At 30.9% G+C, this 14,471-nt stretch overlaps 1 long non-coding RNA gene across 1 annotated transcript; it reads left to right on the forward strand.

The window, feature by feature from the left end:
* The first annotated feature begins 12,665 nt into the window (after positions 1-12,665).
* LOC105164310 (uncharacterized) lies at positions 12,666-14,205 on the forward strand. Its single transcript, XR_848011.3, has 4 exons — positions 12,666-12,800; positions 12,887-12,992; positions 13,415-13,473; positions 13,632-14,205. It is a non-coding gene; the product is annotated as an uncharacterized LOC105164310 (long non-coding RNA).
* Positions 14,206-14,471: the final 266 nt, after the last annotated feature.

Raw genomic sequence — 14,471 nt, forward strand, 5'->3', positions numbered from 1 at the left:
CCACATGGGCCTACAAGTACCCCGGCGCGTTACTTTTTGATGTAACTGGCATTTGCTATTTTCGACTTACATTTTCCAGTTCGCATATTTTTATCTCGAACAACTCTAACTTGAGCGTCGGAGGGTCGACGAACCCGACGAGCCTCACGTTCGTATTTTATCCTGAGGACCCAATCATTAGATCTTGTGAGAGTACGTGGCAATGATCGAGATAACTAATCGAGGTCGCATATTTCAAGCAAGATCAAATTAACCTCTTCATATTATTATCAAGAAATTGACCTTTAACCATGATCCAAATATAGGAAACCGAACCAAGAATTCCTCGAGGACAAGTCAGTCTGAGAAAATGCACAATTTGTTTCCGGTGGGTTGAGTTTTGAGTTTTGTGTAGGCAACCAACCCTACTTAATTAACTTCCCCAGAATTACCTCTTTGCCTGCAGGAAAAGCTGTAAATCCATATATATATATTTGCGTTTCAGAAAGGAGAACTGCGGAATCGGACAAGAAATATGACCTGTTGTCGTAGTTATTTACAATAGTCTACAGGAAACAATCATACGTCCGACAATGGACTCATTCGTTAGCTTTTATTAGGGTTATATTAAGATTTTGTCTTAAAGTACTGTTCAAAATGTTCTTTCAAACCCTCAAGTATAAGATATACATATTTTGAAAAATATTTTTATGGACTAAAATGCTATTTTTAAAAATATTCAAGAGGCAAATGGGCCGACATTGCACAACATTAGATGTTTTAATATTTTCTTTTTTTAAATTGAAAAAAAAAACCAAAAATCTTATGAGGATAAAATTGAAAATATTTCCAACTTATTGTCTACGGGTTACGTAATTATATCAAATGTTAAGAGTATATATTATTATCATTAATTTTTATAGAAAGTATTGTAACTATATCAAATTTTAAATGAAACTCTATTATTTATCCTATTAATTTATTATAATTTTTAAGTCGTAATAATTTATAATGTAACGTAAAAACAACTTCACTTTGTAAATATATATATATGTATGGTGCATTATTGTCCGGAGCTGAAGTTATGTTCCGCACATGTAATACATGATCTGGAATGATTCATGTCAGCTAAGCCATCATTAAGATGCGCAAAGTCAAATGCCGAGAATGCAAATATATACATACTATCTAAGATTCATTACAATTAGACATTACTTAAAAATATTAAATTATATTTTCTCTCATAATTTTTTTGAAAATATGCTGACACCCCTTTTAAAAATTTTCAATTTATACCTGACTTCCTCCTATTAAGGTTTCGACGGAAAATGCTGACGAAAGTAAAAGAAAATACTTGAATTTTTTATTTTGTCCCTCATTTAATATTTACTTGTATATTTTTGTACTTATAAAGAGATAAATAATATATATATATATATGAAGTGAGGTTATAAACATGATCATTACATATTTTTCTTTATAAGTACAAAATTATTATATAAAAATATTAAATAATGGATAAAATTGAAAATAACGTCAGTATTTTTCCTCCAAATCCTAATAAAAAAAAAAAAGGTCAGGTATAAATAGTAAATTCTCGTAGAGGGTACGAGTGTAATTTCAAAACTTTTTTGGAGGAAACTATAATTTCATATTTTTAATGAGGATCTACATGTAATTAATCCTCTGTATATATATTGCAGGAAATAAATTAAACTATCAGAATCTGATAAATAAATTTCCATGATTGTTTCAGAAGTTTTTAAATATAACATATGATATTGTTGATTGCTTAATCTATACGGCTTCCGTCAGAAATTAGTGCAACAGTGATCGATCTAATTGTTTATAAGCAACATGATTTTATATATATTTGACCAGAATTGTATTTTTAATTTTGTAATTATAGTTATTTGACATTTTAGTCCTGTAATTTGTTAAGATTGTAAAATGGTCCTTCATCTTTTCCAAATTCACAATTTTGTGTAAAATTGTCTGAAATTATGATGAACCGGCAGGAATTTTTAAAGTTGACTGGAAGTATGATGTCACTTTCTGGCTGATTTTGAAAATTTTGGCTAATTTTGTCTAAAATTGTAAAATTTTAAAACAAAAAAGAGTGAAGGACTATTTTTCAACTCTAATAAGCTACATGATTAAAATGTTAAAGAAATATTATTACAGGACTAAAAATTCAATTAAACCCTCTTAATATTAGAAAATTATCACAAGTGAAGAATATCATTACAGATGCTATTTTATCACAATTTGACATTGATGTGTGTCCAATTTAGGAAGTCCATTACGGTCTAATTCGAATATGAAAAGGTCCGAATATGCTTAGTTAAGATGGGAATTTTGTAAGGCCAAGTGACCAGCCAAGCAAAATACCGTAAGAATTACATCAGAGGACTTCGATTATATTATGTAAGCAACAGGCTGTAAGAAAAGGAATGTGAAGATCGGAAAAATATTCAAAGCCAAAAGTTTGTACCTAAGGCACGGAGGGCTAGTATTTGTAGAATGTTATGATCAGTTGTACGACTACATATGAATTATTCATGCAAAAATGTTCGTTTGGTAGCATGCATCCGTACATAGTCGGGTCAGGATTAAGTAAGGAGGACCTATTTATAAAAGGAACAGATATTTCTAATCTATTTTGAGATTAATAAAAAATTCAGAGGCATTTGTGTAAATTTCGAAAATCTGGAAGTAGCCTCCACGTCAAACATTATTTTAGCCAGTGAAATATATACTATTAAAAGTCAAATGCAAATTCTCTTGATATTAATTATTAATAATTTATATGATGAGTTGACAAAGGCATAAAAAGATACGTGCAAGAAACAATGTAAGCTGGCAGAATAAAATCAAAGAAAACCCATTTATAAATGAACACTTACCGTTCTATAACAAAAGAAAAATTATTTTTTCCTATTTTTCAAAATAAAATAATTTATCTTCTTATAGGTATATTGCTTTATTTTAAAAATATAAAGAGATAAATTATTATTATTTTTTTATAGAGAAATAATTCGCTCATTTGCAATATTATAGAGAGGTAAATTGCATTAAATCGTAAATACAACTATAGAGCATAATTTCTTTTTTATAGAAAAAAAGATAATCCAATTTCGATAGTTATAGCTTCCCGCCGTTGTCTACGGATGACACACATGCACATACAATGTGTTCATAATCCAATTTCGATAGTTATTTTTTATTTCAATAATTTTTTCCAATGTCGTTATGTTAGTTATATAGTAGGAATGGTGATTACATGTATCTTGATTAATGTAATTATTCAAATATAAACTTATTTTAAAGTATTTGATAATGAAGACAATGTAATATATACAATTACGAATATGACTTTAATTACTCACATTTGAAAGAATTGAAAAATAATTATAATTTTAAAATTTTCATAATTATTTTTTATTAACAATATTGTATATATTATTAAGATAAAAAGATAGATAAATATATTTTTAATAAGTATATTTATTTTTATATATAAGTCATTGATTTAAAAAACATAATATGCCAAGCGTGGATTATTAATAAAATTTGAATAGTTGATTTGACTTAAATACCATCTAATGATTATGAAATAAAGATATACAAAAAAATAAAAAAATAAAAGAAATGCTAAAATTAACCATGTAGTCCACCCAACGCATGAAGACGTTCTGTTACACCATTCAGAAAAAATATAAGGAGTCAAACGAAACTTTTATTTTATATAAGGGCTTTTTTCCAAATATGTGAACAAGGGAGAAAATATGATAATAGATACCCCTTAGGGGCAACACATTCTTCATGTTATGTATGATTTGCTTAAATGTTGCAGGTAAGTTCTTGGTAAGTAAATCTGCCAAATTTTCGTTTGACCTTATCTTCTTGATATCTTTTCTTTTGGAGCTCGTGTGATTTTTATGTGGATCAGTAAGATATCATACATCTGCATATCCTATTAACTGAGAATTTGACCCATATGGGTAGAGCGATCACATATTAATCGTCCAAGTAGATCCCATATCTCCGAGTAGGATTGGAACTATACCTTGCTACTGAATTAACTGCAAAAGATATATCAGGTCTTCTACAATTTGCAAGATACATAAGTGCTCATATAGCACTTAGATATGGTATTTCCATATTAAACGAATGTTTGCAAACACTTTAAAAAAATATTTTTTTAACTTCCGACTTCAAAATGACTAAAAAGTAAAACACAAACGAGCTGAATCATGTGTTACTTATCGCAGCAGATGAATATTCGACTTTTGGAAGGATAGGGAATAAAATCTCAGAGCTGGTCCCTAATCCCCACAACATTGCGTGGATGAACTTTCCAAGTAATAAGAAAAAACATTGTTCGCACATTTAATGTCTTGCATGCCATCTTTTTCAAGAAGCATCTTATTGAAGGATTAAAATCACTTTGTGGATTTAAATCATAAATGCAATATTACAATGTTTTGTGGTTCGAAGAAATAATAGTAATTGAATTCTTTAGTTTCTGCTTGTAAGAAAAGTTAATGAATCACTTTCTGTTTCTTTTAAATTTTTAGCTTCTTTTATTATTAGTATTTTTAGAATAACTAGTAATATGTAACTTTGTTTCCACATCCGATGTTGCTTCTACAGGCGATGTAACTAAATTCTGCGGTCTCTTAAGAACAAATTGATCCATTCCCTGAAAAATCAAAAGCTATATTTATATAAATTATAATCATAAAATTCATAAATAATTTTTTATATCTAAACTTGTTTATTTCTTCTAAGAGATTTTGATAAAGTAATATAAAGAAAACATAAATATAAAAATAATAAAAATTTTAGAAAGAATTATAAAGATCGAGCAAACTTTTCCTATCAAATAAGTCCACTCTGCACTAATTCTATAAAACTAACGGGCATATAGCCCAAAAGCTGGCCCAAGGCCAAGCTCTTCGGTCGCATGGGCTCGACAGGTCTTAGCCCCGCCCCTGTATCACTCTATAAAATAGAACAAATATGATATACTTGTCATGTGATCGATCGTTCTTTCTGCAAGTATATTACACTTGACATGTAACTAAATTCAGGTCTGATCAAATCCTATTTTGATTAAAAAGTTTCTCATACCACTAATTATATTTAGTGACAACTTTATATACATACTTTTGTCATTGTTAATAACAACTTTTGCAAAACAGATCATGAAATTTATTATTGCGATAAGATAAAATTGCAGCTAAATATATATAATTGTTAAAAATACTAAAAATATCACTTAATTTATTTTTACACTAATTTTCTCCCTTGTTGTAGTGAAAACTCATACTTAAGTTGCGTTGCGAGTCTCATATCAGCCCTTCAATAAGGATGAGCCATTTAGTGCTGAGTTTTAATACATTAGACGGAGAAGGATACCACTGAACTGTAGATGTGATATGTGAGATGAACAAATACTTCTTATAAAAAAAAACTTAGTAAATTAATTTCTGTGTTTAAAAAAATGAAGTAAATTATCCCCTATCAATGGTTTAGATAAGGGAAAAATTTATTTTTTTTTTCTAAAATATCGGGAGTAATTTGCTATATTATGACTTATATTGGGAAAATTATATTTTTCATCACGCATATATTTCATACATTAAGTACAATATTCTCATTAATGATTTGATAAGTTATAAAAAAATTTCACTTTTAGTCTTTTAGTTATTAGATTCGGTTAGTATTTTAACGGTAGCATGCGGTCGTTATCCAGAAGGGCCAAGAGTTAACAACCACGTGCTTGTCACGTGGTCTTTTTCAACAAAATACTAACGAAATCAGATAAAAAAAAGTGCAGTGGCTTAACATATGAGACGAAAAATATTATCAATCATAAATAATTTAAAGATGAAAAAATCTTCATCCGAATTGTTGCATAGATCGCACGTAACTTGTAACTTTATGTCTCATCAAGAAAAATATCTATTTTTTAATTTAAAAATATTGAATGATTAATGGAAATAAATTCAATTAAATAAAAACATTAGATTAGGTCTCTTGGATTGAAAGCCTATAAAAAAACATTATTCGCACGTATCTTTTGACTATTGAAAGAATGTTTTCTTATATTGACATTTCTAAGGTTAGGTCAAAATACATCAACGCTTTATGTCCTTTGTAAAATTACAATTATATCTCTTGAAATTATAATTGTAAAAACAATTACATCTTCTTTTCTAAAGACAAAACTTATACAAACATTTACAGTAAAACCCATCAAGGGATATAGTTGTAATTTCAAAAAAAATAAAAAAATTTGTATATTTTAATCTAATCTCGTGGAGGATGAATGTAAGTTACCTTTAATTTGATTTTGATAGTTTTCCTACTTGAACTAAATGACACCAACCCAAATTTCAATCAATTCGCTTCCGTGCCAAGTTAATTTTCAATCATCCCTCAAATTCTGCTCAAATTTTCAGCAATTTTATGACAAAGTTCTTACATTTTTTTATTTTTTATTTTTGGATAAATTACATTTTGCCGTTCGAGTTGTTCTTATTTTTATATTTTGGTATTTAATTTTTTTTTATGTTAATTTACCATCTTAATTTTGTAAAATTTACACTTTTCTATATATGATTATATTTTTGCTGATTTTGTTGACGAAAATATCACATGCTGTGCACATGTGAAAAATATCACATCACATAACCCTTAAATATCACATGTGATTCCATGTAATTTTTTTAGACAAAAAACTAGATGGAAAAATAGTTATAAAAGGCAAAATGCAAAGTCTCATAAAGTTGAGATGACAAGTTAACACAAAAAAATTTAGATGCCAAAGTATAAAAACGATCATAGTTCGAAAGTCAAAATATAATTAATTCTTTTTTTTTTCTTATTTTGTTTTCTTTCACCTTTTTCAAATTCACACACAAACAAAAAAAATCAAAATAACAAAATAGAAAATAAACAACCCCAAAAAACCGTCATCATCTTCATCGCCCAAACCCGACGCCGCACTGAATTGTAAACAAGCATGACTGTGTTATAGAAAAAAAATGCAACCATCCTTCTTGTGATATCGTAAACAAGTAAATTATTTTTTTATAAGAAAATAGTTATTTATCTTTTTATATTTTTTTAAAATAAAGCAACTTATCTCTTTGTACTTTTAAAAAATGAAGCACTTTACCTCCATGTATTTTTTAAAATGAAGCAAAACCTCACTAGGTAAAAGAGATAGATTGCCTATTTTTTCATATAGAGTAATTTGTTTATTTATAATATCACAGAGATGATACATTGCATTAAATTCATGTGTTACATGTATCATCTTTATGCTCACACTGATATAATATAATTTTTTTATATTTTTTAATATATTATTTAATTTATAATTATAACATATTAATGTAGGTAACTATTTAATAAATAATATATTTTTATAATTTTTTTCTTTTATTTTCAAAAAATGTATTCAACTTACATTAATTTCTAAAAATTTATTAACTAAATTTTAAAATCTTGATTTGAATTTAAGTTATACTAATAAAACTTTAATATCTGAATGAAATTCAACCAATGCCTCGAATGCTGCATATATATTTATAGGTCTATATCTTTACTATATTAAAACAAATTAAATCACTGCTCTAATTAAATCTATTAGAATGGATTTGGCCATAGAAGAAGTTATAAGTAATGAGTTTTTTAATAAACATGAAATATAAAAATAGTAGAAAATAATAAAATTATAAGACATGGAATCAAGTATTTTAATAAATATATATGAACAATTAGGTCATATATTTAAAACAAAAATAATATATGTTTATTGAAAGCCTATAAAAATAATATATGTTCATTATGTCTCTTTTGATTGAAAGCCTATAAACGTTATTTGCTAATATTAACGAAAAAAATTAGATAAAATTTTATATTTATACCTGATTGACTTATTACTAATTTATTGCAGGTTAAATGAATATTTTTGTGATCAAATTACCCTTATGTATCTTCACACGTTGATGGATGTGATAATGTATTTATTCATCGTTATAAGGCAGTTTACTCAGGAAAAAAAAGAGTGTTACTAAGTCAATCGAGGGTGAATATCAATTTTCATTCAGTTTTTTATATTAATATTAATAAATTCCGTGAATTTGACTAATAAAGGACCTATTTGTTGGATGAAAGCAAATCTCAAGGGTACTAGATGTACTTGTCCAAACTACATGGAATTTACGTGTAACGACACCAAAACTGATCCGGAGATGGGAGTGTAATTATCCCTAAAATATTTCAAATAACACAATATTATCAGATATGATCGGCCACAGCATTTCAATACGGTTCGTAATATCGTAATAATATAAGCTATATAATGTAATATTATGGAATGATAATTTAAAAAAACATAAGTACTCAAATAGTAAAATCCGGCACGAAATATAAATAAAGGATTATGGAGGATGCATGCATACTCGAATTAATGTTAAAAATCCGGCAACAATACTTTGAACTATGAGTGTAGCCACAGGCACAGGGTGGTGTAATTAGAAGGTGTAGAGGGGAACAGTCGGGTCGGAAGGCAGCCCCCACATGTCCAGGGCTGGCGGTGCAAATGGCGGTCTGGCCATGCGACACTGTCTGCTACACCATCTCCTTCCAATTCCCATTCCCCTTTGGCCCCAGCTGCTTCCAGCCTACCAGTTTAAATGCTCATTGCAAGTTCCACATCACTTATAAAATAAATGTAATAGTGTGTCACCGGCCTCATTTACCCCTTAAACAAGTGTTAGGAAATACCACTATCCGTCATGATTAATTATTATGATTAAAAATAAAAATAATTATGGTAAATATTAATTTAATTAACAATAACTATTTGGCCGTTATTTCTGCAGGTGATAGGCTAAAGCATAAGCATTTGCTAAAAACCATGGTAAGTATTAATTAGATGTGATCAAATCTTAAGTTTTCACATCAGCTTTGTTTGACTGTAGTAAATAGTATTGATTTATAGGGTTTTAAGTAATGATCATTTATTATGTAGGGAATAATCAATTTCTTTGTGGTCAATCTGTCTTAAGGATTAAATTCAATTTTCTCCCTGTGTTAAGGGAAATGAGCAAAAAATCCTCTTATAAAAAATAAAACAGCGATTTAAACGCCCCCCGCCCTTGTTTTTAGAAATTGAACAAAAACCCACCTAACACATTTCGTGAATAACACGAGCCCCTGTTTTAATTTTTTTTATTTTTTTATATTTGCCTAATTAGGGAGGACGAGGGGCTGGGAAAGAGGGTGGGCGCAGGTGGCGATAGCGCGAGAAGAGGTGGAGGGGGTTAGCAACGTGATGAGAGGGAGATGGGGGCAGCAAGGCGCATGGGGCTGTGGACGATGGGAGGGGGTGGTGGCAGCACGAGTGGAGGGGTTGGAGTACTTTAATCCTATTTTTTTTTTAATTTTCACAAATTCAATCTTATTCGAAGTTGACCTATATAATAATAGAAATATCCCTACAACCCTATGCTAAGCATACAGGGGTTGTTACTTTCGTTCTGTAAAAGTTGTGATTGGCAGTTAATGACAATAATTTAAAAAGATTTGCACATTCAGGACAAATTTCGCTCATAATTGTACAACTTTCCCAGAAATCGACTTTTTATTTCTGGTAAAGAAATGCTGATGCGGCATTTTGAAAATCCAAATTGCAAAAATTTTATGCTTAATTTTCTACTTAGATTTTACATAGGCATGACGTGTCCCATTTTTAATATTTAAGGAGATTAATATAATTTACATCCTATAATATTATAAATGAGCAAATTATTTTCTATGAAGAATAATAAAAAAATACAGCATTTTACCCCTTATGAAAAAAAATAGCATTTCACCCCATGTATTTTTTAAAATAAAACAATTTATCTCCCTATTTAAAGAGGTAAATCACTTCATTTAAAAAAAAAACAGATAAATTGGTGCATTATAAGAAAATAAATAATTATTTTTTAAAAAAAATAATTTACTGATTTACAATATCATAGGAAATTACTTGCAATTTTTTCAATATTAAGTCCAAAGAATGTTTGGCTGAAAATTTCAAAATCTCCAAATTAAAAATAAGTTTTGGACATGAGCAAATTTCTATTTTATCTGTAATTGCCAATTCCTTTCATAGGGCCAAAAATGTATTCATAAAATATGATATGATCCGCACGTCTTTTTTCCATCCCGACCTAAGAAGCATATAGACCGACACCTAGGCCGTCAGTCTCCAGCATGTGGCCCCACATGATCACGACACGTGTTGAACACGTGATTGGTTCATCCGACCCTAATGTTATATAACTCGGATAATTCTCATAAATGTTATTATATCCAGTTGACTGCGATTTTTTGAGAAGAACTCTAACGTTGGATAATTTTTATCGAGCCAATACTCAGCTACTATATAAAAAAATACCGTTGTCCAATGTTAAAGTTAAACCAATTATATGGTAAGTATCATACACTTATCGTGTGATTAGTGTACAATTCAAGAAAATCAATCAATTACATAACAAATATATCACAATTACTTTATAATTAATTTAATTCGATCAAACTTGATTCAAATAAGAATGTTGGATTGTTAAGAGTGACTACTAAGATCAAGGGTCAAGATCAATGTGATAGGAAAGCTCAAGACTCGCGCAGTAGATATTGTCGACCAACAGTTGCTATGTTCATTAATATATATGTCAGATATTAACATGGTGAGAGTTGACTAACTCCTTCAACGCTCTCCACCAACTTTTGGAATATAATAGAAATTAGGGCTTGTTTGGTTTTGTTTTCATAGGATTATTTTTAATTCTATACTACTTTAAATTGTGATATGGCCTTTTCTTTTTGGGGTGAAATTAGACCATATTTAAATTTCAGAAAACTCGCTGTCATGTTTTTTTTTATACAAAAAATTATTGAATATCGTAATAGGAAACTTATTGTAACATTTTACCTTCATTTTAAAAAAGATAACACCCCCATGACTTGTATATGGACAGTTCCAGCCATTTTTGTCGAAAAATCACATCTACTGTGTAAGCGCATGACACACTGATTTGGGATTTTCGGTCAGAATTGTCCTTAAATTGTCAACTTTATTATAGAATTAAATTGCCAAAATTGATTTCAACATGACAAAAAATTTTGTTGCCGCTTATACTCATCGGACTAAAATTATTATTTTTTCCAAAACATACTGAAGTAAGTGATGAGAAGAAAAATACAATTTTCCTAATGCTGCATAGAGTGAATATCATCAAGTTGAAAATGATTGAGAAAAGAGACAAGTGCATATGTTTGAGAGACCAACAGAAGAGCTAGAGGAAATAAATGTGTGTGTATCATTGAAATAATGAAGGGGGAACAACATAGTAAGCTGTTGCTCTCAGAGTCCGGACACATAAGGCTTACACCACATGCCACAAAATATTTCTAGTGCCCACTAATCTGATTAAAATTTTGGAACAAGATAAGAGTAAACAATGGCTAAGGAACAATGATGTAAGGACAAACACGACTTTGAAGCCATGCAATAATAATAAAATCTACCACTGGGGATGAGTAGTGGACGACTTCATCTCAACCACATGGGAAGGTCTATATTTCTGTCCATGATCATATGTTTTTATCTCTGTCTTCATCAAATTTTAATCACAAGAAACTGTTGATTTCCAGTTTTTTTATGTAGGGAAGAAGATCGTGTCTCTGATCTCCTTATCTAAGACCATATCGTCGGCCGATAAACTATTGCTTTCCTGCCATTTGTGCTACTGTATCAGTTTACAGATTTGAACTGCGACATTGCTAACAGTTGTAGTTTTCGGTACGGTGGTAGATAGTTGATGTAATAATTGGTATGGAGCTAACGTTAGTTATCGAACAAGGGATTGTTGGTTTGCGCGACAGCAGTGACCTTCATGGGGAGGGGATTACGGATGTTCGCTTGAACTTTTTGTTAGGGCACTACAAAAAATATGATATTTTTTCATGGCTAATTTCTACAATCAAAAGAGAAAAATCATGTTCAGATAGTAATAATAACCACAGCTGCACAACGGATGATGGCGTTGTATCGGCAGACGAGGCCAAAATATTAGCCGCACATAGCTAAGAGCCATGGCAATACTTTGACCATAATTAAGAGAATAGTTAAGTTTTTACATTAACTTATTCGATCAAAGTGATAGTACTGATTTACCAAAACTTTTAAACCGTACTCGTTGCAAATATATAGGGGGGAAAATCCGTTTCTTTTGTAGCTACGACAGAGCGAGATGTAGCACTTACCGCTACACAATATAAAGACTTGAACTGTAATGTTACCGATCGATGATGATAACATCTTGCACAGCGACAAACGTTCAATCCAACACATGTTCCTAATACGAGTATTATGCGTTAACGTGTAATGGTTTTCTCCCCTTAGAGTAAAAAGCAGAGACAGGGGACATGGGGGGCCGCCGATATCTTCAAATTTGTTTTCAATGTCGAGCAGCCAAGCACCTGCATGTTCTCTCAGACCAAAATTCATCTCCTGCAATACTCCTGCATTTAATGCTGCATTTCCCCTTCTCAGTACAAATATGTGTTGGGGAATCACACTTCTGCCTCACCAGTTCTCTTGCTCTGAGATCGATCATACCATTTCACTTGCAGATAATCTCTCTGTTATGGCTTCACTTGTTTACTTCATCTTGTGTCTTTGTTTGCATGCATGCACAGCTAGACCGCTTATGGTTTGGGATGAGGAACGTTTTGAGCTTCCTCGCACGGTTAGATTTCTGATTTTTAGACATGCAAGTTCATAATGTAAGTTATATTCAAAATGTATTCAACTAACTGCAAAACCTGTGTCCAGGATGTAAAGACTTCTGCAGTAGAGGGATTGGCTCGTCGTACGAATGTCGTCGTGCAGTTGGACAATCAGAAGTCTTCTGCAGTTAAAGAAGCAGAAAACAATGAAGGTTTCTAAAAGAGCATACACCCTATACAATATGTTCAAACTTTAATTTATGCTAGGAATGTTTATTGCAAAATTAGTGCTGCATCTCAAATTTTCTTTAACATATATATATAGATTACGAATAAGGATGACGCATATATATTAGATATAATACAAAACGCAACACTGTTTTATGATAAAAAATTCGAACTAAGTACATTGAAGGGACCGGTTTCTAAATATGGTAGGATAATAATTTATTATACCTAAACTTGAACAGAAATTCCCAACGTATTACGTATCCGTTCTCCTGTCAGAATCTGAAGGAATCCTAAGACGGCAGAAGATATGTATATTACATGAAGAGCTTTTACTGGATCATGTAATCATTCTTAGTGCATTATTTTGCATGTGTCTAGTTACTGACAACTGTTTTGCCCACAGGCAACAAGCTCAAAGTTTCATATTCCTGGAAGAATCTGCAGGAGGCTACTGGAAAAGAGGTAAATTCTTTCAACAAGTATCCTACTTAATGCAGGTTTGCATAAATGCAGAGTTTCGATACAAGGCCTGCAGTGCATCCATGCATGGTGGATATTGGCATTATTTAGAAAAGATCATGTCTAAAATACTGATAAAATTGCATCATCTATATATGCAGATATGGAAGAGAGCAGAACGATCGACACTGGAATCACCACCGTCCCATGCCGAGGAAACTGTGAGCTCTAAGGATAATGACACGGTGGAAGACATAGTAGTTATGGACTACGCACAACCCCATCGCAAACCACCGATCCATAACAGGGGCACCTAAGATACATGTTGATTTCCCACCATGCACATGTTCGATTTGTGAAAATAAATCTCCCTGCTGTTAATCTCGTTTCCCTTTTTTTTCTTTTTTCCGTTTCTTTTATTAGTCGTCGTAAGGGGGATAGAATGGGAAACAGAAGCAACCCATATGCATTTAGCATTATGTGATTTGTTGGAAATGAATTATGACACTTTTGATCAGTTGTACAAAATTAAGTGGACATTTGACAACTCTTCAGAAAATATCCTCCAAATTCAGCAAATTTCGTTCCCCAGTAGGTCCTATTCAATGCATGTAACAAGTTGTAGGTGGTGAGAATGTGATGAATTGAGGGGTGATGGTCCTCTACACGTTGCCTGTTGTTTGTATTAAATGTGCTGACAATAAAGAATTATATAAACATCTGATGGTTTTCTTATGCAGTAGCCGTTGCAATAAATGTTGCTTTAATTGCTTTCTTCTCAATGCACAAAGACACATGTTCCATCAGTTTCTCAACTTTCAGTTTATTGTCCAAACTGCTTTGTTCCATCAGTTTCTGATCTTTCAGTTTATTGTCCCAACTGTTTTGTCCTATCAGTTTCTGTATTTTCAGTTTATTGTCTCGTCTATAGCCTCACTCTCTTACGCTAGTCAAATTTTTTCTTTATTTTCAAAATAAGAGAACACACCACTACAACATCC

This window comes from Sesamum indicum, linkage group LG6 (assembly GCF_026168435.1).
Source record: "Sesamum indicum cultivar Baizhima isolate 11 linkage group LG6, ASM2616843v1, whole genome shotgun sequence".
Classification (NCBI taxonomy): Eukaryota; Viridiplantae; Streptophyta; class Magnoliopsida; order Lamiales; family Pedaliaceae; genus Sesamum; species Sesamum indicum.